Raw genomic sequence first — 24,564 nt, 5'->3', positions numbered from 1 at the left:
CAAAAGGACCTCAAAAAAGGACCTCTATAACTTCGGCATGCAATTTAAGCCGAAGAGAAAAGGGCGTAATTTCCGTGTGCATTAAGCCAGCGGACCCCGAGGAGTTTCTCTTAATATAAAAGCATTACGTTAAGTCGAATGCCAGCTGCCGTGTGGTTTGCGGGGTGGCGTGCGCCCGCGGTGGATATGAGAAGCTCAAATGCCTATTTATGTAACATATTTTTTAATCAAAAAAAAACGGAGGAGGTTCTCAAGTCGACACGTATATTTTTTATATTATTGTATTGTATTGTAACTATTTACTGTACATAAAACATATGAAAATTACAGTTAACAACCACGCATAACTTTTTACACATTAGTACGATATTGATATGTTTTAACTAAATCTATAGGTTTATTGTTTATTATGCATGAGGGCAGGATATCTTTCTTGGAATTTCGAAATCTAGTATAAAATTATTTTATGAATCAGCAATTATTGGATTGAACGATAAGCGTATAGTTGTTGCCCGCAGTTTTACTCGCGTTAAAATCTGACGTATGGTCAATGACCAATGATACCGAATTTTAAAAACACTCAGCGCAATCTATCGAGTTTTGGTAAAAGTTTTATTATTTATTTAATTTAAAAAAAAAAAATATCTTACAGAAACTATGTTATTTTAATCGGAATGAAAAGTAGCCTTTGTGTCAAGTTAATAATGTAGACTATCTTTGTTAGACATTTCATGCAAATCTGTCCAGCTGTTTTGGCATGAAAATGTAACAAACACACACACTGACAAACTATTGTTTTTATAACATTAGTGCGATGTGGCGCCAGTGAACAAAACTGTCTGACGACATAACCTTTTCCGAGCCGGCTCTCAGCCTATCGCTTTTAAATATTTATTGCCTTTTGCGAATTACAGCGACGTCAGGTGCTAGGCAACGCAAACCCGAAACGTGGACGAGTAAGTTTTCACGCGTTCAATTTGCGTTAATAATTAGTGCAGACTTAATGCGACGCAATGGAGCTTGATAATGAATTATCGTGGATTTGTGGTAAAAAAAAGTTAATAAAGGTTTCAGTATCAGGCTAGATGGCGTTAGTATCGGCGTTTCGTTTGAAAATTTTGGCAGTTGTGTCGCGTTTGTAATTGGTTAAATAAATGAGCCAATCGCGAACGAGACTAACTATAACGTCAAACGGCACTATATTACATACGCTACCTTTTTTTTTATTCGACTGGATGGCAAAGGAGCAAGTGGGTCTCCTGATGGAAAGAGATCACCACCTAGAGGCCTAAGATGGGATACCTCAAGTGCCAGTAATTTCACCGGCTGTCTTGCTCTCCACGCCGAAACACAATAGTGCAAGCACTGCTGCTTCAAGGCAGAATTAACGAGCAAGATGGTGGTAGCAATCCGGGCGGACTTTGCACAAGGTCCTACCACCTGCAAAACCTACTACTCTACTACAGACTAATAATAATGTTGTAAATCACTAGGTATGTTTGTGTGTTGAGTTCATTGTTGGCGTTTACTTTGAACTCATCTAAATGGTTCCAACCACTCCAACGGAAGAACAGCGTCGACCGCAAAGTTGACATCATGCTGAGTTGGCACCACTTCGGGACAAAATTTGTCTCGATTTCCTTGTTTCTTTTTAACGACTTTATAAATGTCACGAATAATATTTTTTTTTCTTTCTTTCTTTACTCATACATATACTAATTATTTTAACAAGTTTTATATACAATTAAACAGGATTCTCTTGCTCGCAGTACTGATGGCCGATGGGGTCAGAAGGTTCTCGAATGGCGTCCGCGGACCGGGAGACGAGCTGTCGGTAGGCCTCCAACAAGATGGAGCGACGACCTGGTTAAGATCGCCAGATCACGTTGGATGCGGAAAGCAAAAGACAGGTCTGAGTGGAGAGCCTTGGGGGAGGCCTATGTCCAGCAGTGGACGTCTTTCGGCTGACATGATGATGTAAAACAAAGACCTATACACACATACATACTAACGCAATCTAGATATATGTTACCTGTCATGAAACTCTCGTTTGTTCTAATTGATCTTATATTTTATACGGAGCTAAGGTTAAGGATTCATAGGAACTTAGCGCTTTAGGATTTTGTGAATGAGTATCCGTATGTAACGTGTTTGAAACGCTGTAGCGTCTTTTTAACCGACTGCTGGAAGGCGAGTTATATTTACGAGCTTATGTACTTATATATATGTCTATTTCTTGGGTTCTCTGTAGCCTAAACGGCTGGAAGATTTTTAACATTTTTGGTATACCATTAGATTTTTTATAACCTAACCAACAAAAAGTTGTCAAACCCCCGACTTTGTCACTTCAAAGTTCGATATCTCAAAAACGGCTGAACCGATTTTGATGAAACATGTCTAAGAACTATCGCTAGAAAACTTGATCTCAAAAAAACCGCATTCAAATAGGTCCATACATAGGTTTAAGAGGTACGGTGCCACAGACAGACAGACAGACACACATAGCGGTCAAACTTATAATACCCCTCTTTTTGCGTAGGGGGTTAAAAACTATCGGAGTGACAAAGACATAAGTTTTGCATACCGATTTGAATGCGGTTTTTTATTTGAAAGCAGGTTTTCTAGAAATGGTTCTTAGACGTCTTTTATCAAAACCGGTTTAGCCGTTTTTGAGATATTGTGGTTTGAAGTGACAAAGTCGGGGGTTTTCCAGCTTTTTGTTGTTCTTTTATTTTGTGATTTAAATAGTTAATGCGAGCTTCTTTTTAAGGTTCCGTAGCTAAAATGGCCTAAACGGAACCCTTATAGGTTTGTTATGCCTGTCTGTTTGCCATCCATCCGTGGTATAGCTTAGAAACTATTAAGTGTCTTAACTTGCCCAAGACATCGCTCCAACTCCTGAGCAAAGACAGAGGCCAAAGAAAGAAAAGAAAAAGGAAGAGAAAGAAGAAAAGAGAAAGGGAGAGGGAAAAGCCTCTTGACCTCCACACCTCCCGATCTAGTGCAATGCATACGAGCTAAACAATAATCACATCATCACCATCATCATCACCGGCCTATCTTAGTCCACTGCTGGACATAGGCCTCTCCAGTTGCACGCCACTGAGCGCGATCCTCGGCCAGTCTCATCCAGTTCTTGTCAGCCCTCAGACTAGGTGGAGCGATGATCTTCGCAGGTTACTGCGAAGATCATCGCTCCACCTAGTCTGAGGGCGTCCTACGGCACGCTTGCCGATTCGCGGTCTCCACTCAAGAACTCGTTTGCCCCAGCGATTATCAGTTCTTCGACTGATATGGCCATATGGCTAATAATCACAAATTACATACCTAATCAATGACCTAATTAATCGGAGCCCAGCCGCTTTAACGGGTGATATGGTGTTGCATGTCTGACTCACGCGCATCGGGTCAAGGTGTTACGTTACGGCTCTTCCTTAGCTCAGCGAAATTTGGATGGTGTCATACAAAATATAACACTACTTAGAGAATATAAAATGGAACTGTAAGAAAAATTACTCTGCTCACCCGCGACCTTACGATACGATAAATGTGTGTTTACACAGCTCCTCCGTCTCCACGCTATCAACACACACACAATTTTGTTACTGTGTAGTGTATAAGTATAAAATTTGTACTATAAAGAATATAATACTGTATCTGCCAAATTGTAAAACAACTCCGGAAGGGAGGAGCGGAACCTCCTAACACAAGTATTGTCTTGTCATACTTACTCGTACCAGGAGGGGCCGAACATAAATACTGTGTCATCATCATCATCATCATCTCACTGCTAGGCACAGGACTCCTCTCAGAACAAGAGGGCTTGGGCCGTAGTTCCCACGCGGGCCCAGTGCGGATTGGGAACTTCACACGCACCATTGAATTGCTTCGCAGTTTTGTGCAGGTTTCCTCACGATGTTTTCCTTCACCGCAAAGCTCGTGGTAAATTTCAAATGTAATTCCGCACATGAATTTCGAAAAACTAAGAGGTGCGAGCCGGGGTTTGAACCCACGACCCTCTGCTTGAGAGGCGATAGGTCAAACCACTAGGCCACCACGGCTTCAATACTGTGAAATACTGTGTACGGGTAACTTAACACAAACATACATACACACACACACACACACACACACACACACACACACACACACACACACACACACACACACACATACACACACACACACATAAAATTTCATGACTCTTTATAGTACGGTAAAAAATAGGTAAGCGATACAGAAAACAGGTACACAGAGACAAAATTACAAGGTATAAGGCGGTCTTATTGCTTCAGAGCGACACTACGCTGATGCGTTTCGAACTCAACCAGAGTTCATAATCAGAACAACATAACCGTTTACCACGTCACCGATTGACGGTTAACAACGTTAACGGTTGTGTTGCTCTGATGGTGAAACTTCGAAAAGCAAAGGAGACCATTGCAGAGAGCGCGATCAAGATTGAGTTTTTTAAGCGTAAATACATTATTATTTCCCACTTATTGCATAAAATCATCCTCAAATGACGTGCCGTCTGTCCGTTTCATTGCCAAGTAATCAAAAACCGATGACTCAATGATTTTGACGACATTGAACGGAAGGAGTCATTTCCTAGTAAGTTAGAGTTAAAATTTATCTTTATCGTACATTAAACACATGAAATATATACAGATATCAGAAGATAATATAGATATATAAAGACAAACTTATCCCTTATATTAGAGTGATTTTTTCCAGACTTATGGTGAAGGGTAATTGCCTCCTATTTAATGATTAATTGTTGAAATATACTGTCTCTGCATGAAAGGAATGGGCATTAAAAACTGTTGTGTCATCTGTTAGTGAAATCTAAATAAAAACAAAAATGATACGTAAATTATTTAGTGACAAAATATACAAAATAATCCTTACTAATATTATAAATGGGATATCTGTAAGTATAGATTTAGATGAAAAGTATGAAGATAACGTTATGGGCACTATGCAACGGATAAATATATTGAAATATATAGATTAAGGTTAACTACAGGTTAAACTAAAAACTCAAGACTCAGGAATAGACATTCGTATTTTTAACCCCCGACGCTAAAAGAGGGGTGTTATAAGTTTGACCGCTATGTGTATCTGTGTGTCTGCCTGTGGCACCGTAGCTCTTAAACTCTCCATTTTTGACATATTGAACTTTGAAGTGTCAAAGTCGGGGTTTCCAACTTTTTCATACAAATATCTGTCTACACCGGAGATGGAACACGGGACTTAAAGCTTCAAAGTCAGTTTCCGTAATCACTGGGTTGGTCCTCGTTATTGAAAGAAACTTAAATGTTTGTTTCCAAGTCACGGCTGCTAAATATCTTTTTTTTTTATTCGACTGGATGGCAAACGAGCAAGTGGGTCTCCTGATGGTAAGAGATCACCACCGCCCAGAAAACATCTGAAACACCAGGGTATTGCAGATGCGTTGCCAACCTAGAGGCCTAAGATGGGATACCTCAAGTGCCAGTAATTTCACCGGCTGTCTTACTCTCCACGCCGAAACACAACAGTGCAAGCACTGCTGCTTCACGGCAGGATATCCGTTGCCGTTGCCACACTAACTATACCTTCCGCCGCCTAACTTTGCCTAAAAGTTCATTGCCCCGACTAGTACCACCAAAACTATAAAGATATAATTCCAATAATTGAATAGGCACTATACCGTTAAGCGATTCGAACACAATCCGGGAGTAACGTGAAGACGTCGCCTTTTAAATGTATGTCAAAAATGTGTCAAAACTGAGTATTAAGTAATGAACTTTTAGGCAGATGTATATGGCGCGTGGAGTCTTCGACCAGTGTGTGTTGCCAGTGATGACTTATGGCGCTGAGACGTGGTCCTTGACTGTTGGCCTCTTAGTGAGGCTCAAAGTCACGCAACGAGCTATGGAGAGAGCTATGCTTGGAGTTTCTTTGCGCGATAGAATACGGAATACGGAAATTCGTCGAAGAACTAAAGTCACTGACATAGCTGGAAAAATATGCAAATTGAAGTGGCAATGGGCAGGCCACATCGCTCGAAGAACAGATAACCGTTGGGGGAGAAAGTCCTCGAGTGGCGACACGAACCGGAAGACGAAGCGTTGGCAGGCCTCCCACCAGGTGGACTGACGACATCGTGAGAGTAGCGGGAAACCGGTGGATGGAAGTGGCGAGTTGTCGTTCATTGTGGCGTTCTAAGGGGAGGCCTTTGTCCAGCAGTGGACGTCTTCGGGCTGATGATGATGATGATGATATGGCGCGCGGTTATACCAAAATCAACTACTAACAAATGCTTTTCTTACTTTGAAACTAGGCCAATCAGGGTCTGTCTTGTGATATTTATACCTATATTGGACCTACAAAATAAATCGCGAAGAGGTGCTATTTACGGATTCTTCGTAAAAAAGTTGTTAAGCCAGTGCAAATATGCGAATTTGACGGGTAGCTGTTATATTCACGGCTTTTGCTGTAGAAACTTTTTTTTTTTTCTATTAAGTTACTCCGTTCCACTGGTTACCACAGAGCTGGCTCTATTATAAGTTGTATTGGCATTGCCATACAACGAGGATATGCAGCCGGGGTTTTGGTATGGGTTACCCCATATGTATTAATAGCGGTTTTAGGCTTAAAATATTTTAGTCTTATTTGTCTGTTTTTACAAAATGTGTCATTTTTTAACCCCTGACGCAAAAAGAGGGGTGTTATAAGTTTGACCGCTATGTGTCTGTCGGTCTGTTTGTGGCACTGTAGCTCTTAAACGGGTGGACCGATTTGACTGCGGTTTTTTGCATAGACATATTTGTATGTATGTAAACTCTTTATTGCACATAAAAATAAACATACAAATACACAGAGAGGAGAACAAAGGCGAGCTTGTGTTTTATCAAAATCGGTTTAGCCGTTTTTGAGATATTGAACTTTGAAATGACAACGGGGGTTTTCCAACTTTTCGTTGGTTAGGTTATAAAATGTGTTATTAGGTAAATTTTTTGTAAATAGATGAGCCCGTGAAGAATATTTAAGTTTATTCTCTATGTAGAGACGTAAACGTTAGAATAGGTACTCTCACGCACCATTTCTGTACTGCTGTACAGTTGTACCAATTTAATCTAAACTATTCATCTTAAAGGACAACATAACATAAGTTAGCGACGAGAAACAACAGCTTTCGGGTCCAACCCTAGAATGAAGCGTAGGGTGTTTGACTGAAATTTAATAGTCAGTTAAATTTGTGCAAGGTCTTCCCAGATTACTACCACCATCTTGCTCGCTAATCCTGCCGTGAAGCAGCAGCAGCAGCACTGTTGTGTTTCGGCGTGGAGAGTAAGACAGCCGGCCTCTAGGTTGGCAACGCATCTGCAATACCCCTGGTGTTGCAGCTGTTTATGGGTGGTGGCGATCTCTTACCATCAGGAGACCCACTTGCTCGTTTGCCATCCAATCGAATAAAAAAAAATGCGGCATAATACAATTCGTGCTTGTCATTAAAGTAAATTTTACATACAAGTTCGTTCCCGTATATATTTAGTAAGTAAAATCTTTTAAAACCACTAACGTTGAGTACGTTCTTTGAGAATGGTCGAAACTGGTCAGACCGTTCCTAACTTACAATTGTGAGTTGAACGTTTAATTCTAAATATCTTTTATGGTATCCCGTAGTATTGTGATAAATCTTTTATATGCGTCTTTCTTTAGATTTCTCTTGTTTACGCTGTGCATAGTCCATCAGTCAGTCAGTCAATAAAGTTACTCTTTTATAAGTATAAATTTATGTAGCAGTCCAGGCTTCGAAACATATATAATATAAATTGAAAATACAAACTGAAATATAGATGCACAGAAAACCAGAAAAAAAAAGACCAGCACTGGGAATCGAACCCAGGTCCTCAGCATTCCGTGCCACGTGCTATACCGCTACACCACTGCTGGACAACGGTACAGACACGAATTTCCCCTATGCACCACATATCTCAGCTTGTTTGTTTTTTTATTTAGCAACTTGAGCAGTGACGCTAGCGACATCTATACCGTAGCCCTCATCGAAAAACTTTCGGCATTCCATTGGAACTAACCGCTCACCCGGACAAGAGATATGTTTATTAAGCAATCAAATAAAAATTGTTTTTTTTGGAATTCAAAAAAAAGTAACAGTAAAAATTTGGAATTGAAATAAAAAATACAAATAGATTCCAAAAAAACAATCTTAATATATTATATACACATTCACTTATGCACACACATACGCATACGTACATACATATTTATACCTTATCATATATACGCATGTTCACAAACGTCGTTGGTTGTGCTTTCGAACCAACTGCATCGTGACGCACTGTGGAACCTTTTCGTAGAAAAAGCCATAGTGACATCGCAATGCTTGACAAGGGTATTCTATGTCACTTACTGTGAGAACGTTCTACGATGAGTCAGGAATCAAATGATTCGTCTGTACGTGTGGTCGCGAAGGAGCAAGGTTTAGACGTCGTATTTCATTAAATTTCCCAAGTTTATTTACAAGTCAAACGCCCCATTATGCTGTTTGAAGCCTTCCCCGCAATAGCGTCTGATAAGGACCCAAAAGTTCGCGGCGCTCGAAAAATTACCCCACGCCGGCTCGTGCGATATTCCACTATGAAATTGCTGATAGAATAAAATCGGCCATTTCATGTCAGCACAGTCAGAATGGACCCCACACAACTACAAAACACCATAAAAAACACCCTTCAAACCATGCAAATATCAATCTAAAAGTACCAACGTAGCGTCGAATTCGCATTGTCAAACTTTGTGATGCAGAAGGCCCTTCGCTATTACATCGGTTATCTTCGTCGTGTTTGTATTGTGGTCCCTGTTTGGCGCGTATGTTTTGTCTCTTTCGTTCTCGTACCAAAAACGTACCGTCTTGCTTAGATAGTAACCGGTCCATTTGGACACGGACGACGAAAGAATAGTGTTGATACGAATGTGGTTTATCTTTTTGAGAGCACGTGCTTATGGTAATAAAAAAAAACCGGTGTTGCATTACGTAAGCGTCAGTTACATTACAATTATCGTTCGCATTCCTTGCATGTTTGGGTTTAATTAATTTATTTTGTTAAACTATATTTTTACAAGCTTTTATTTAGTTTCACCAGTCCCGTTGTAGACGTCTGTAGTCAAATCTTGCAAGTTAAATTCGACCAATGTCCAGTGGTCAGATTGACTTGAAATTTGGCATACTTATATAAATTGCGGTACAATACAATAATCTGGTAGTAACGTTCTGGTACTCCGGCCAGTATCGTCTCCGCAAGACGGATCTCTTCAATGGTTAATGGCATCGACTTGAAATTTGTTACGCAAATATAGTTTGCGTGACAATGCAAGTAAAGTCGACAAAAAGTAATTTCAGAAAAAAAGCTTGTATTAAACCGAAAATTTTACCAATAACTTATTAAGCTTTGTATTTGCTTTACTATTTTGCCCGCGACTCGTCGGCTTAGTATACGTTTGTCGCTATTCGGCTGAAACTACGCAATTTTTTGTAATAAAAACTATCCTATGTCTTTTTCCGGGACTCAAACTATCTATATACCGAATTTCATCTAAATCAACAAACAGACTTAAAAAATTTCAAATTTATAATGTTAGTGGGATTAGTGGGACTTTCTTTACAGATTTTGATAGAATACATAATTATATAATGGACATTTTAAAAAATGATGGGTTTATCACTTGGACAACATTTTTAATATTTTTTTATGTCGTATCCACAAAGTTTAATGTCATGTTTCGCCAGAGGCACGGAATCAGAGACGCGTTCCTGCTACTAGAGTACACCCGGCGGAAAGGTTGCGCCGCGGTCCGAACTTCGCACTGGAGGTGTTGCAACTTGCGCGCGCTATTGTACTTGGTTAGCAATAAATTAAAAAAAAGTAGGTACTGATGTAAATTATGAAATGACTAGTCTTTACCAGTGGCTTCGCCCGCCTAAGCCATTAAGTTCTACTGGGGATTTTACTAATTATCAAATCCGGCCAAGCGCGTGTCGAACACGCCCAAGTTAGTGTTCCGTAGCCATTAAGAAAATCAAAGTAATATTTTTCTAAGGATTTCGTATTGTGTACGGAATCTTCCAAGTTTAGGTATATTTTATACCTAAGGCTGCTATTTACTCTTAAACTACTAATTATTCTCAAGCAATCTTAGCCGATATATTTCCTTGTACTCATAAAATTGATATATTTACTACCATCTCAATTTTTTTCAAATTTTCCCAACAGTTATTAGTTTGACCGCTATGTGTCATCTGTCTTAAACGGGTGGACCGATTTTAATGCGGTTTTTTTATTTGAAATCATGGCTTCTAGCGATGGTTCTTAGACACTTAATTTTTAAGACAATGAACATTGAAGTGACAAAGTCGGGAGTTTTCCACTTTGTCTATCTAGTACTAACGGTCTCTGAGCTTAGCCGCGGATGAACTGACAGACAGACGGACAGACATGGCGAAACTATAATATAAGGGTTCCTAGTTAACTACGGAATGACTCACATTCAAGCAATAAACGTTCCATTCATTCATTTGAACCCTAAAAAAACGGTATCATGCTCTTGGTATAATAAACATCCATATAAAATTTCATCTCTCGAACCTAACTATTGTATAACTCTTTATTGTACATATACTACAATTAATCCATCAAATGTAAGTATTAACCTACAAGGTGTAAATAAATGTCTCTCTCTCTCTTCTCTCTCTCTCAAGTGTAGGTACCTATTCCTTTGATTCCACGAGTTCAAACGTTTTCCATATTATTCCAGAAGTCCGTCTGAATAGCCTTGGGCTCCCCCAAGTGGACGTCTTTCGCCTGACATGATGATCTAAATACCTAACTTCATCTGAATCTGTCTAGCCGTTTTTAGATTGAGGAAGAAACAAAATAAAAACGCGCACATACGGCCACATACACACACATACACACACACACACACACACACACACACACACACACACATATATTTTGTGTGTTTGAACTACTATGGCAGTTCTACTAGCGTTTTAAGCGATATCAAGTTTTCAGTCGCATATAATCAAAGAAATTATCTATAGTTAGCGTAAAATTTTAACAAATTAAAATTGTACCATGCACATTGTTGTTTTTTATAAATAAAATCCGCTCGGTATTGCTTATTTTTTCAATATCTGTGACAGGATACTGATAATGGGTTGAGACGCTAGTATATAATGTCGGCGGCCGATCGTAAAATCCGCCAGATCACGAAATTCCTAGGCATATCGTGAAATGGCGCCGTTTCATGAATTGGCTAAGGGACATCCGCCATAACGTTCAAAACTCACCGTTTAACGATTTGCCTTAGGACGTTTAGGCAGTTCATGAAATTCCTAGGCATATCATGAAATGCCGCCATTTCACGATTTGGCCAGTTTAGGGACATCATGAAATTCTTAGGCATATCGTGAAACGCCGCCATATCTGTTCTGGCACATTTCATGATATGCCTAGGAATTTCGTGATCTGGCGGATTTTACGATCGGCCGCCTACATAATATAGAATTACGTAGGTACTAGTGGGATTTTGCGCTTCCAAGGATCTGCCAAGGTTCCGTACATTATCCTTGGCCAAGAACATAAACGGTTGTAAAACATTTCTCACAAACGGAACTGCGTGGAAAATAAACTAAAAGCTATTACGCCAAAGCTCAATTTGAATTTGGGTAGGAAGTTTCGAGGTTATGTTTGAGTCTTAGTAGATATTGAAGTTCTTTGATGTTTTAAAAACGGGAGCAAAAAATTAAAACACAGGTTCTGCTTCTCAAATGGAACTACTTTACTGCAACTTTCAAAAATTAAGTAATTTATTTAATCGTATGGCATACATTTAAAATAGGCTTATAATATCTTTCCCTATTTGTATATCGCCTTAATGTATGTCACTCGTTTAGCACCACCCAGGGGACACGTGCAGGGTTGTGGTGGGTTTCTCCTGCGGACGCAAGTAAAAATTAAGTAATAGTAATTTTAATGTTTAATGTTTAATGTTTAATGTTTAATGTTTAATGTTTAATGTTTAATGTTTAATGTTTAATGTTTATTTGGGCAAAAAACGGTAATATAGAAAATAAAAAACTTAAGAAAATAAGACTTAAACGAAACATAGACCAGCAAATATGCCACTATTAATTATACAGTAGAGTAACACGTACAAAGAATATAAATGACCTATTAAACAATAATTTAGATGAACAAAACGAAACTAATGTCTCTGTTTATCATTATTTATGTTTATTTCAAACAATTAAATAGTATTTTCAATGTACGGCATCCAATAGCCTAAGTGGTATCACCTGTCACGTAACAAAATGACGGATTTCGCAATACATTGATCGTCCAATTAAACTTAATAAAAATTCATTATTCAAGTTCTTTTCAAAAGTTGTAAACTAAATTAGCTCAAGATGAAGAATGGAAGCTGTGGTTTACTTTTTTTGCTCCTGTTTTTAAAACATCAAAGAACTTCAATATCTACGAAACACAAAAATAACCTCGAAACTTCCTACCTCAATTAAAATTGAAACTACCACTAATTACTTAACTTAATGTGCATCTAGTTAGTGTATCACGTTAAAAATTTCACCATGCATAGGTATAATTTTTTTATTAACAGCATTTAGTAATGTCCTCTGTACGTACCTTTCTTCTTTATGGTCATCACACTCTTGGCAGAGTGGTCGTGGTCGTCACATCAGAGGTGGTGGCAAGCTTTGCAATCCGTCGCCATTCCTCCCGTACTGCAGCTCTTCTAGAACACTCGTGGAGTGGACCGTAGAGTGCAGCTTTACCTTGGTCCGTCCAACGCATGGGTGATCTGCCGCGTGCTCTCGTGCCTTCAACCTTCCCTTGAACCATAAGCCGTTCCACAGATACGTACGTACCTAATAGGTAGGTATTCTAGAAAGAGAGCTACCTACTGACTAGAATATTCAGTACCGTATTTTCATAATTTCTCCCATAATTTACCTAGATACTTAAATTATAGCATAGAAGGAAAAAAACCATTTAACTAATAAGAAACTTAGTTATTTTCTAAAATCGTGATTAGCCGCCGCTGTCCCGTTGTGTAAGTCTAGCATGCTTGTATCTGTCGTGGTATAATGTTAAGTCTCTTTCCAATCGGGTGGTTGAGAAAAAGATAAAAGAGTTTTGTTGGTGCTTAAAGTCCATGTGCTAGGCCTTTTCGTGCCTTTCAATTTGTCCTCAAGATTTAATAATACTGTAGAATAGCTCGTTAAGTGAAATTAAACGTTTATGTTTTCGCGTAACAAAGTATTAGGTATAACTGCATACTTAATTAGGTGTTAGGGGTTAACTATCTATTCATATTAAGACTTAAAGTCCTGACTTTTTATAACCGACGTAGTATTTTGTTCAGACAGGCTAAAATTTCCCAATTCTGTGATTTTGTTTTCTTCTCAAAAAAATTAAAACCTAAATCAATTTCAGCTTGGTAACTCCACTTATTCTTGAGAAAAAAGGTCTTCACAGACGGATAGACGGACAAGAACGTAAAGGGAAATAGAGTTTCGTTTGATCCGTCTGAAGAACCCTAAAAAACTACTTTTACGTCGTGACGTTATTAATTAACGTCTATTCATTAAATATCATTCAATGTTTAAAAAAAATCATCATCATTCCGGCCTATGTACGTCTCACTGCTGGGCACAGGCCTCCTCTCAGAATGAGAGGACTTGGGCCGTAGTTCCCACGCGGGCCCAGTGTGGATTGGGAACTTCACACACACCATTGAATTGTTTCGCAGGTTTGTGCATGTATAGTAAAAATATGTTTTCCTTCACCGAAAAGCTCGTGGTAAATTTCAAATGTAATTTCGCAGATGAATTTCGAAAAACTCAGAGGTGCGAGTCGGGGTTTGAACCCGCAATCCTCTGCTTGAGAGATCCAACCACTAGGCCACCACGGCTCTTAAAGATTTAAAGAAAGAAAAAACATTTATTGCTATCAAAAAAAACATACATATATACTTAGCGAGAAGGGCTTGGTTACCGAAACTCAGAAAAGCCTTGAAAAGGGAACAATTAAATGTCTATTCATACCCTAGTCCAATCAAGGAACCGATAGAAATGTAAATCCGTGCATGTTTGCTCAGTATAAATCAATACTGTGTCACTATCATTATTGTAAGAGCATCGCCGTCCAAATCCTTGACATTTACGCGAACAAATCACTTAGACACGACTTGTATTAGACGTAGCGTCCGCAACAGGAGTACTATATTTACTATGTGAAAGAAATTATCAAGTTTACAGGGCGTGGTAATCTACAAATTATTATATGAATTAAAAAGGTATGTCACAATTTGGAAATATTTAATTTCAGATAGCAATACATGTCAAATTACAAAATTATAATTAAATACAATACAATACAATAACTTTTCATTGTACACCAACACAGTAAGCTCAAACTGAAACAAATCAAACTGAATTAAATCAAACAATAAAACAAAAAATAAAATTAAACTAAACACTGTCATTAAATTAACAAAATACCTAACTTAAAAATCCCCCCCCCCTGCATCGTGCCCGGTTCAAAAGTCCCCATTATCCAGCCAAATTTAAAATATTTACAAAGGGGCTGTTTCACCTTTCATTGATTAGCGTTAACTGGCGGTTAGGTGTGATGCCGTCTCCGTCTATTCGAACAAAACAAATAGAGACGGCATCACATTTAACCGTCAGTTAACACTAATCAATGGATGGTGAAACAGCCCCTTTGTAAATATTTTAAATAGAGACTCTAAGACCAATAATCAGGTACAGTCAAGTGCAAAAATAAGTATCTATTCGAAACACTCAAAAATATATTACTACGGCCTTATTGCGTCGGAATAAGAGTCTGTTGTACTTATTTTGAAACTTTGAATACGTTCATATTTTTACACTTGACTGTACATACTTCAGTACTGCAATAGAACATATATTGTCCCAGAATTATTATACAATACGTACTTAATCTAAATAGCTTAGATATATATTATAGTTGAAAAGGTCAATGTAAACAAAATTTATGATCCGCAGATGTATAAAAAGCTTTCATAGTCTTATAAAGGTAAAAAAAACACTGGTAAGCTGGAGATATATAAGCTCTTCGGATGTCCAGTAAAAAGAGATAAAACGTGTAGGTATTTCGTGTTTAACTTTATTCAAATCCATATTCATTTATTAATTACTGTCATGGTCACTTGTACAATTTGTGTAGTTTTCAAACTGTTAAAACATGTCAGTACATAAAACCCTTTTAGGGTACCGCAACTTTTCTTCGTCATATCAGCCGTAGGGAAGGAACCACTGTTGGGCATAAGCCTCCCATAATAATATGAGAGAGGATAGAAAGTTTAAACATATATAACTAACCTAACCGACAGAAAGTTGGAAAACCCCCGACTTTGTCACTTCAAAGTTCAATATCTCATAAACGGCTGAACCGATTTTGTTAAAACGTGTCTAAGAACCATTGCTAGAAAACCTGCTTTCAATTAAAAAAAACCGCATTCAAATCGGCACACCCGTTTAAGAGCTACGGTGCCACAGACACACATAGCGGTCAAACTTATAACACCCCTCTTTTTGCGTCGGGGGTTTTTACCATTAATTTAAACAGATGTCAATACAATATTATTTTAATGATAAAAACGTTATTTATTATTATTTGACAAGCCAAATCAGAGATGGAGGGATGACCTGGACACATTCTCCAGCGACTGGCCAGACATAAGTCCAGACAGAGCGAGTTGAAAATCCAGGAGCGAGAAAATAAAAAAAACCTTATTTTTAATTACTCTTATAACAACCTAAAAATAATATCTCAAAAACTGCTGAGCCGATTTTGATAAGACATATCTTAGAACCATTGCTAGAAAACCTGCTTTCAAATAAAAGAAACCGCATTCAAATCGGTCCACCTGTTTAAGAGCTACGATGCCACAGACATACACACAAACAGACAGACAGACACATAGCGGTCAAAGCACACAGCCCTCAAACATCAATAGTATCTATTACAATTGTAATATGACGCTTACTGTGAAAATGTTTAGTGTTGTTATGCATAATAAATGCCTATAAAGTTTTGCAGACTGTACCGCAAAGTAATCCAGTTTCCAATAGACACGTACTTACTATAATTATGTTGTTAGTTGTAAATAATATTCGTGCTTAATCCCTTGGCAAGGGGCAAAATGTTTTCTTTCAAAATTGTATTTTATTCCAATTTATAGCGCTATAACAATAATATACCTGTTTGATTGTTTATTGGAACACCGCTGTATTCACATTTCGACCCGTATAGGTTACCCACTGCAAGGCACGACCTCGACCCACACGGGTCTAGTGTGGATGGGGAACTTCACACAGCCCATTGACTTATTTGTTCTGGTCTCACGATGTTTTTCTTCATCGGGAAGCTCGTGTTAAATTTCAAATGAAAATTCCGCGCGTGAATTTCGTAAAATTAAAAAGTAGCCCGGGTAACCCACGATGGTAAGTTTGATAGACCATAGAGGTCACCACGGCTTATTTACTTATTATTTGTTTCATCATCATCATCCTATATACATCATCATCATCTCAGCCTATATACGTCCCACTGCTGGGCACAGGCCTCCTCTCAGAACAAGAGGGCTTGGGCCATAGTTCCCACGCGGGCCCAGTGCAGATTGGGAACTTCACACACACCATTGAATTGCTTCGCAGGTTTGTGCAGGTTTCCTCACGATGTTTTCCTTCACCGCATAGCTCGTGGTAAATTTCAAATGTAATTCCGCACATGAATTTCGAAAAACTCAGAGGTACGAGCCGGGGTTTGACCCCACGACCCTCTGCTTGAGAGGCGATAGGTCAAACCACTAGGCCACCACGGCTTATTTGTTTACAGTAGTAATAATAATCACAAATTATACTGGATAACTAAGTAGATCCATATCGAAAATACAAACTGAGACATGGATGCACAGATAAACCAGAAAAAGAGACCGACCGTAAAACCGGGATGACCGTAAAAGTAACAAATTAGGAGTTGAAATAAAAAATACAAAAAGACACCAAATAAACAATCATAAGTAGATCCAAGTACCTATTGTTAGTGTATTGCAATTGGAAGAATTGGAAGCTTAAAGTTCCATCTTACAGACTGGCTAAAATCAAAAAGTCGTTTCTGGGAAATTGCATACGTTTTTATAGTAAAATTCCAAAAAATATTACGAACCGGATACAAAATTCAGATCTATTGTCAAGAAGACATTAATATCTAAGGCGTATAATATTGTAAATCTGTTTAAAAAAATATACCTCGTTGAGTTTCTTGCCGGTTTCTTCACAACAGAGGTTTTTCAAACCGGTAGTAGTTTTTTTTTTGACATTCATAAGTGCTTGTTATAGCCTTAATTGAAAAAAATAAAAGATATTTTGACTGACTTTGACTTTGTTATAATGTTCTTATGAGACCTACTTACCTACTTATGATTATTTGACCGCGGATTTATTTATTTTATTATTTGAGCGCAAGGACGTCCACTAACGGGATGGACGGATGACCTGGTTACAGCCGCGGGTTCACGGTGGATGCAAGCCGCTTCCAACCGAAGCAACTGGAGGCCTATGGGGACACCTATTTATGTCCAACAGTGGACGTCCTATGGTTGATATAATGTTCATCATCATCATCATCATCATCCCAGCCTCCTCTCAGAACAAGAGGGCTTGGGCTATAGTTCCCACGGGGGCCCAGTACGGATTGAGAACTTCACATGCAGCATTGAATTGCTTCGCAGGTTTGTGCAGGTTTCCTCACGATGTTTTCCTTCACCGCAAAGCTCGTGGTAAATTTCAAATGTAATTCCGCACATGAATTTGGAAAAACTCAGAGGTGCGAGCCGGGGTTTGGACCCACGACCCTCTGTTTGAGAGGCGATAGGTCAAACCACTAGGCCACCACGGCTTTTTGGATATAATGTTGATATTTTTAAAATTATTATTTTGGTTTTAATTTGCACCTATTATTAAATTTTATTGTGTCTGTATGTCATTTGATCTCATGTTGGTCGAAATGAACTGAATTACGCTAAGTACCTACCTTACGACAAAACGCGTCAGCTGATCATTATGTAATTAATGACTTAATTGTAGTTTTAAAGGAAAAAGTTGTGTGGTAAGTTTAATTGTTGCACCTGCCTGACAGTCGGTAGAATACTTTTTAGAGATCTGCGCCCGACTGGGCATTTCGTTTTTTGTCAGTCTCTCATTTTTACTATTTCGATGTAGAGGTAGTATCGTTCATCAAAGATTTCGATCAATGATTTTGATTTTGTTCCCTTTTCTTAACATGAACAATTTGGGATTACAGTTTCTTGCATCAGTAAAAAACTTAGGGCCTGTTTAAGTGACGGATATCAGTGATGCCGTCTCTGTTTGTTTTGTCCGAATAAACAAAGACGGCATTACTTTTATCTGACACTTAAAATTAGTCGACAAGCGGTGAAACAGTTTCTGAGCTCTCACAATCAAAAAAATTATAAGCTGTTTAAAGTGTGTTGTTATTGTTTGAAATAACCTAAACAACAAAAAGTGGGAAAACCCCCGAATTTGTCACTTCAAAGTTCAATATCTCAAAAACGGCTGACCGATTTTGTGTCACTTCGACGTGTCTAAGAACCGTCGCTAGAAGGCCTGCTTTCAAATAAAAAACGCATTCAAATTGGTGCCACAGACAGACACAGAACAGCGGTCAAACTTATAAAACCCCTCTTTTTGTGTCGGGGGTTAAAAACCCCAGAAATCAAAATTTTCAGGGTGCATATCATAAACATAAAATGACGATATCTGTCAATAGCAAAAAACTTCAAAATTACATTTTTTAGGTACGTCGGACAAACTGATTCATGTTTCAGGGTGGAACCTTTTTAATAAACAATTTCACTATGATTTCCTTGACAAAATGAGATGTCAACATGACATTTGTAGCACAAAGGTTCCACCCTAGTACATGATTCAGCTTCTTCGGCTGTGTACAATTATCTTTATTTTTGCTGGCTTTGGAATTTTTATGGAACCCTCCTTGCGCGAGCCCGACTCGCATTTACCGTTTTTTTCGATGGACGGACTAATAAAGTGAGAATTCGACATAGTAACTAAATGTCAAACATTTTAAGCAAGTAGCAGTGTTGCCATTAAATAATAATTTACTGTTTCAATTTTTAAAAACTTGGCTTTAAAATTATTACATAAGCTTTAGTCCCTTAGACGTCACGAGTAGTCTTAGTCGTGACCACGGCCGCTGCAGTGGGGTTTCGACCCATGGAGGTAACTTCCAGAAAATAATACTGTCGTGTTAAGATCCCGAGTGTAAATGCCTTTTCAAGCAGAGGATCATAGACCATGAAACTACCGTGAGACTCACTCATATTAAATATATTGACCCGGATAACTCACGTCTTAAATCGAGTTTAGCTCGACATGTTTCGGGCTAATCGTCTTCGGAGCAACGCGACTCAGCGACTGCTGCGACACGCGCACTGACGGATTAGCCCGAAACATGTCGAGCTAAACTCGATTTAAGACGTGAGTTATCCGGGTCAATATATTTAATAAGAGGATCATAGGTTCAAAACCGTCTCGCACCTCTGAGTTTTTCGAAATTCATGTGCGATTACATTTGAAATTCACCACGTGCTTAACGGTGAAACCTGCGAAGCAATTCAATGGATGTGTGTTAAGTACCCAGTCTGCGCTAGACTCGCGTGGGAACTTAAGCCCAAACCCTCTTATTCTGAGAGGCCTAATAAATAAATATCATGGGACACTTGACACAAATTGACCTAGTTCTACACTAAGTAAAGCTTGTACTATGGACACTAGGCAACGGATAAACATACTTAAAGACACATTAAACATCCAAGACCCGAGAACAAACATTCGTATTATCAATACAAATATCTGCCCCGGCCGGGATTCGAACCCGGGACCACAAGCTTCGTAGTCAGGTTCTCTAACCACTTGGCCATCGTCGTCACTATGAATATTAATCTCATCTATCGAAATTCAAATTATAATTCGTTTAATAAAACTTAAATAATAAACTCTATAGCACCACAAAAGACCCGTATTCGCAACATGATATAAAAAAACAGCATAATTATTTATAATATCGCATTAGATAACTCATTTGGGCCTCTAGACCACCAGAAATTAAAAGATAACGTTATAATTACACCGACCTATTTATTCAATTAAATCGCTTATCAGTGACCAGTGACGCTATATAATTCACATTATTGACTGTTATCTGTATCTAAGAGTAAAACCATTTTGGTTTCTAGATCATTAAAGAACCCTGCCACTGTGAATTAGTTTAGTTTCATTTTTTAACCCCTGACGCAAAAAGAGGGGTGTTATAAGTTTTACCGCTATGTGTGTCTGTGTCTATGTGTGTGTTTGTCTGTGGCACCGTAGCTTTTAAACGGGTGAACCGATATTAATGCGGTTTTTTTATTTAAAAACAGGTTTTCTAGGGATGGTTCTTGGATATGTTTGATCAAAATCGGTTCAGCTGCTTTTGAGATATTGAACTTTGAAGTGACAAAGTCGGGGTTTTCCAACTTTTTGCTGGTAAGGTTAGGTTATTATGTATCTTGCTTCTTTAGTAATATACTAAAACTACTATCAAAACTACAATCTACCGTTGGGGAAGAAAAGTCCTAGAGTGGCGACCACGAATCGGAAGACGAAGCGTTGGCAGGCCTCCCACCAGGTGGACTGACGACATCGTGAGAGTTGCGGGAAACCAGTCGATGCAAGTGGCGAGTTGTCGTTCATTGTGGCGTTCTAAGGAGAAGGCCTTTGTTCAGCAGTGGACGTTTTCCGGCTGATGATGATGATGAAAACTACTATGCCTATGCGACACATCCTATTCCATCCTCTTCATCATCGTCACCATATCAGCCGCAGAACGTACACAGTTGGATATAGGCCTTTACATAAACCTTAAGTTGCATCGGTTAGGACTCCTATCCTAACCTAACTTAGGAGCTGCTGTCTGCATCGGGTGACACTCTTGAAGCTCTAGAAGCTCATGTCAGTTTCTATGGGCGTGTACACAAAAAACAGGGTCGGTATTTCCATCTCGGTATTATCCGGGCCGGGTAAGAGTGTCACCCGTCTGCATTCACCATGAATCCGCGGTTATATGGTCATCGACGTACGCTTGCCGATCCGCGGTCTTCATTTGGGAATTTTTCGTCCTCAATGTCCATCAGTAGAATAGGATAGGACGATAAGATAAATAGTTCAAATCAAATTGGTTGACTGCACGTGAACCTCCTCTAACCTCCTCCCCCCATGTTGGTGAGAACAGTTAGGACTGACCAAGTTACCGGATTGGGACGATTGTCATGAGCCGGAAGACTTTATGAGGCTGTACCCCATATTGTTTTTGTCTACACCCGGAAATTACAGATAAGAGATAATTTATTTACGTAAACATGGGTTAATAATACATTAAATAATGTATTGAATCAGGCGTCACATTGCGGAGGTTCATATCAATGAACTTAAACAATACGGTATTTGACTATTTTGTATATGTTTTATAAATTAAAACTACACAATGCCTGTTACCGAATAGAAAAATAATTTTTAAGCTACCTTTACAAAGAACAAAGTTATAAAGGTTTAAAATTCAAGATTAGACAGAGAAAGACATACTGGCATGTGACGTCACACGCCAGTACCGCCATACTTGCTGCATAGAGAAAAGCGTTTGAGAAAGAGACTGGTATATAGATTTTTCAAAAAATCACTATAAATCCAATTTTCAACCGATTTAAATTTCCTCTTCGCTAAACACTATCTGTATAATGTATATTTTAAATCAGGAGTTGTCAAATACCGTATTACGTTGCTCGTACGTTTAGCCGTAATAGCTAGGCACTTGAAATTTTCACAGATTATGTATTACAGTGGCCGCAACAACAACAAATACTAAAAATAAAATAAAATTACAAATTAAAGGGGGTCGTCATACAAGAAACGTGTTTTTTTCCGCGTTTTTTGGTTGCTAGATGTTATTAGCTATTTCGGTTGAATATTTACCTTTAAGTTTGCGATTTTAATGATGTTTTATAAAAGCTTCGATAGTATAATATAGTGACTGTCTGATTGTGTGGTTTATTCGTTTTTGTGCAAAATTAATAAAGCAATTTATGAACCACAAACCTCAATGAAGCCAACTTTGATAAAGCGCTGCCCAAATCCACACCGTATTAATCATTATGTTTACCTATTGTTTTTTACACTAAAAAAATCATACTAAGTATTCAACACTATTTACAAGGTTTATAATACAGTTTGAAATTTATTCACACTAGTCGAGCTTCTTATTATATAATTACACAACATACGAAGTCCGCCGAATTTCCCGCGAATGAACAGAGTTGACAGCTAATTTTTTTTTCTGCTGTTGCGCATGGCAAGAGTCTGAAGCGCTATTCAGCCTCCGAGAGGGCGACAGCCAAAGAGGATGATGAGGATGAGAATTAAAAATTGTTTTTTATTAAAAATACTTGCACCTAATGCTTACATTTTGGTGATATGTTTTTATTAACTTGTAATGTAATGTAAGTTATGTTTGTTCAGGTGGAATTAATATTTTTAACTTAAATTTGAAGTGGATATCTTCAACCGATTAAGCTGAAATGTTTATGCATGTATAAATCCGATGACAATGCAATATTATTATGACGTAGAGCTGATCCGATGATGAAGTTAGATGTTGGCCATAGAAACTCTGTAATAAAACGACACGACTGCATCGATTTTGGTCTCATTGATTCGTCTTGACGACTACCTACTTTTGTAACCAGGAGCAAAGGTCACCGCCAGCAAAAAGAGCTTGTATTAGAATTTTTTACAAAAACTATTACTGAACTATTTGTTTTTAAAACATTGTACGGAGGTGCGGAGCCCTTCATGCGCGAGTCGCTCGCACTCGCACTTGACCGATTTTTATTTCATGTGCGATTTCTATTATGGAAAAGTAAAATGATGGTGTTTGTTTCCAAGAGATTGTGAAAAATAATTAATTAAAACGCAATAAAAAAAAATAAATTGATTGCCTTAAAAAAAAAGCTTTTGCAAATTATATATGAATACCAACATCAACTTGAATACCTCTCGACCTCTTCCCTCAATACTTGGTCAGTACACGTTTGTATTATCGCATTCACTACAACTGCTTTACTTAACACCGTGATAATTATACCTAAATAGTATCTTATGATTCTAGAACACTCGATCTACAAATCAATCTTAAAACAAAGAAAATAAAGCATATATTTGCTTGAGAGATAGACAAGCAATAATTGATACGCGTGAGAAGCTGAGAAAATCATGGATGTGCCAAGTTATGTTTGTTTTATTATTAAAATTTCATTAATATTGGCTCTGTAATGGATCTCGTTTGTTCTTAATATTCATGCAAAGAGGTTATTGACCTGAATAAGGCGATCGTCTGGGAAGTGGGTTCGATACTGGACGGAAGACAATATTCGGAGATGTATTTGATTTATTACCCGACTTCCCAGTGGAGGGTTATGTTTTTCTAAATCTGGCTTGCGACTCCCACGAGGGGATCAGAGAACCATTTGAGGGGGTCACAGTCTCACAGTAACTTGAACTTACTTAACACACACAGACACAAATAAGGAAGGTTATATTTCACATTAAAAAACTTGAATCAAAACACTAAATCAAATTTGTAAATGTTTCATTTCGTTTTATACATAAAAATTCAAAGCATTTGTATAATATTCCTAATCAAAGAATTATGTGATATTTGTATAGTATTATTTTGTATATTATTTGTAATCTATGGCCTATTTCTTTATTGTGTAAAGGTTGCCTGGAAGTGATCGCTCTGAAGCGATAAGTCTGCCTTTTGCTTACCTTGGAATTTTTTCTCTTCTCTAATTTTTTCTGTGGTACGTAGTAAAGTAATTTATGGTGTTCAATAGAGTCATATATTTTACATTTAGGGAGTGTTTCACCATCCATTGGTTAATTTTAACTGACGGATAAATGTGATGCCGTCTCCGTCTAATCGAACAAAACAAACAGAGACAGCATCACATTTATCCGTCTGTTAAAATTAATCAATGGGTGGTGAAACAGCCCCCAATCTAGACTTTTATTTGTAAGAATGACTGCAACATTTTTTTCATTTTTCCTTATGATCCTGATTGAATCGGAATAGCTTTGCGACGCCATCACTCCACATACATCATTATGTTGCCATTATAATCATAATAATAAATAATCGTTTATAATTAATCACGTAGCGCGTGCGCATCCATACAAGTATGAGAATCAGCATCGGTGATGAAGCATCTGTGTAAACTATGAGTGTTATTCCGATGAACCTTATTACTCTTATTGTCTTGTTTTTAATCCCCGACGTAATAAGAAGTGTTATAAGT

This window comes from Choristoneura fumiferana, chromosome 14 (genome assembly GCF_025370935.1).
Source record: "Choristoneura fumiferana chromosome 14, NRCan_CFum_1, whole genome shotgun sequence".
NCBI lineage: Eukaryota > Metazoa > Arthropoda > Insecta > Lepidoptera > Tortricidae > Choristoneura > Choristoneura fumiferana.
The sequence above is the reverse complement of the archived record's forward strand: the minus strand, read 5'-3'. Positions refer to the sequence as shown.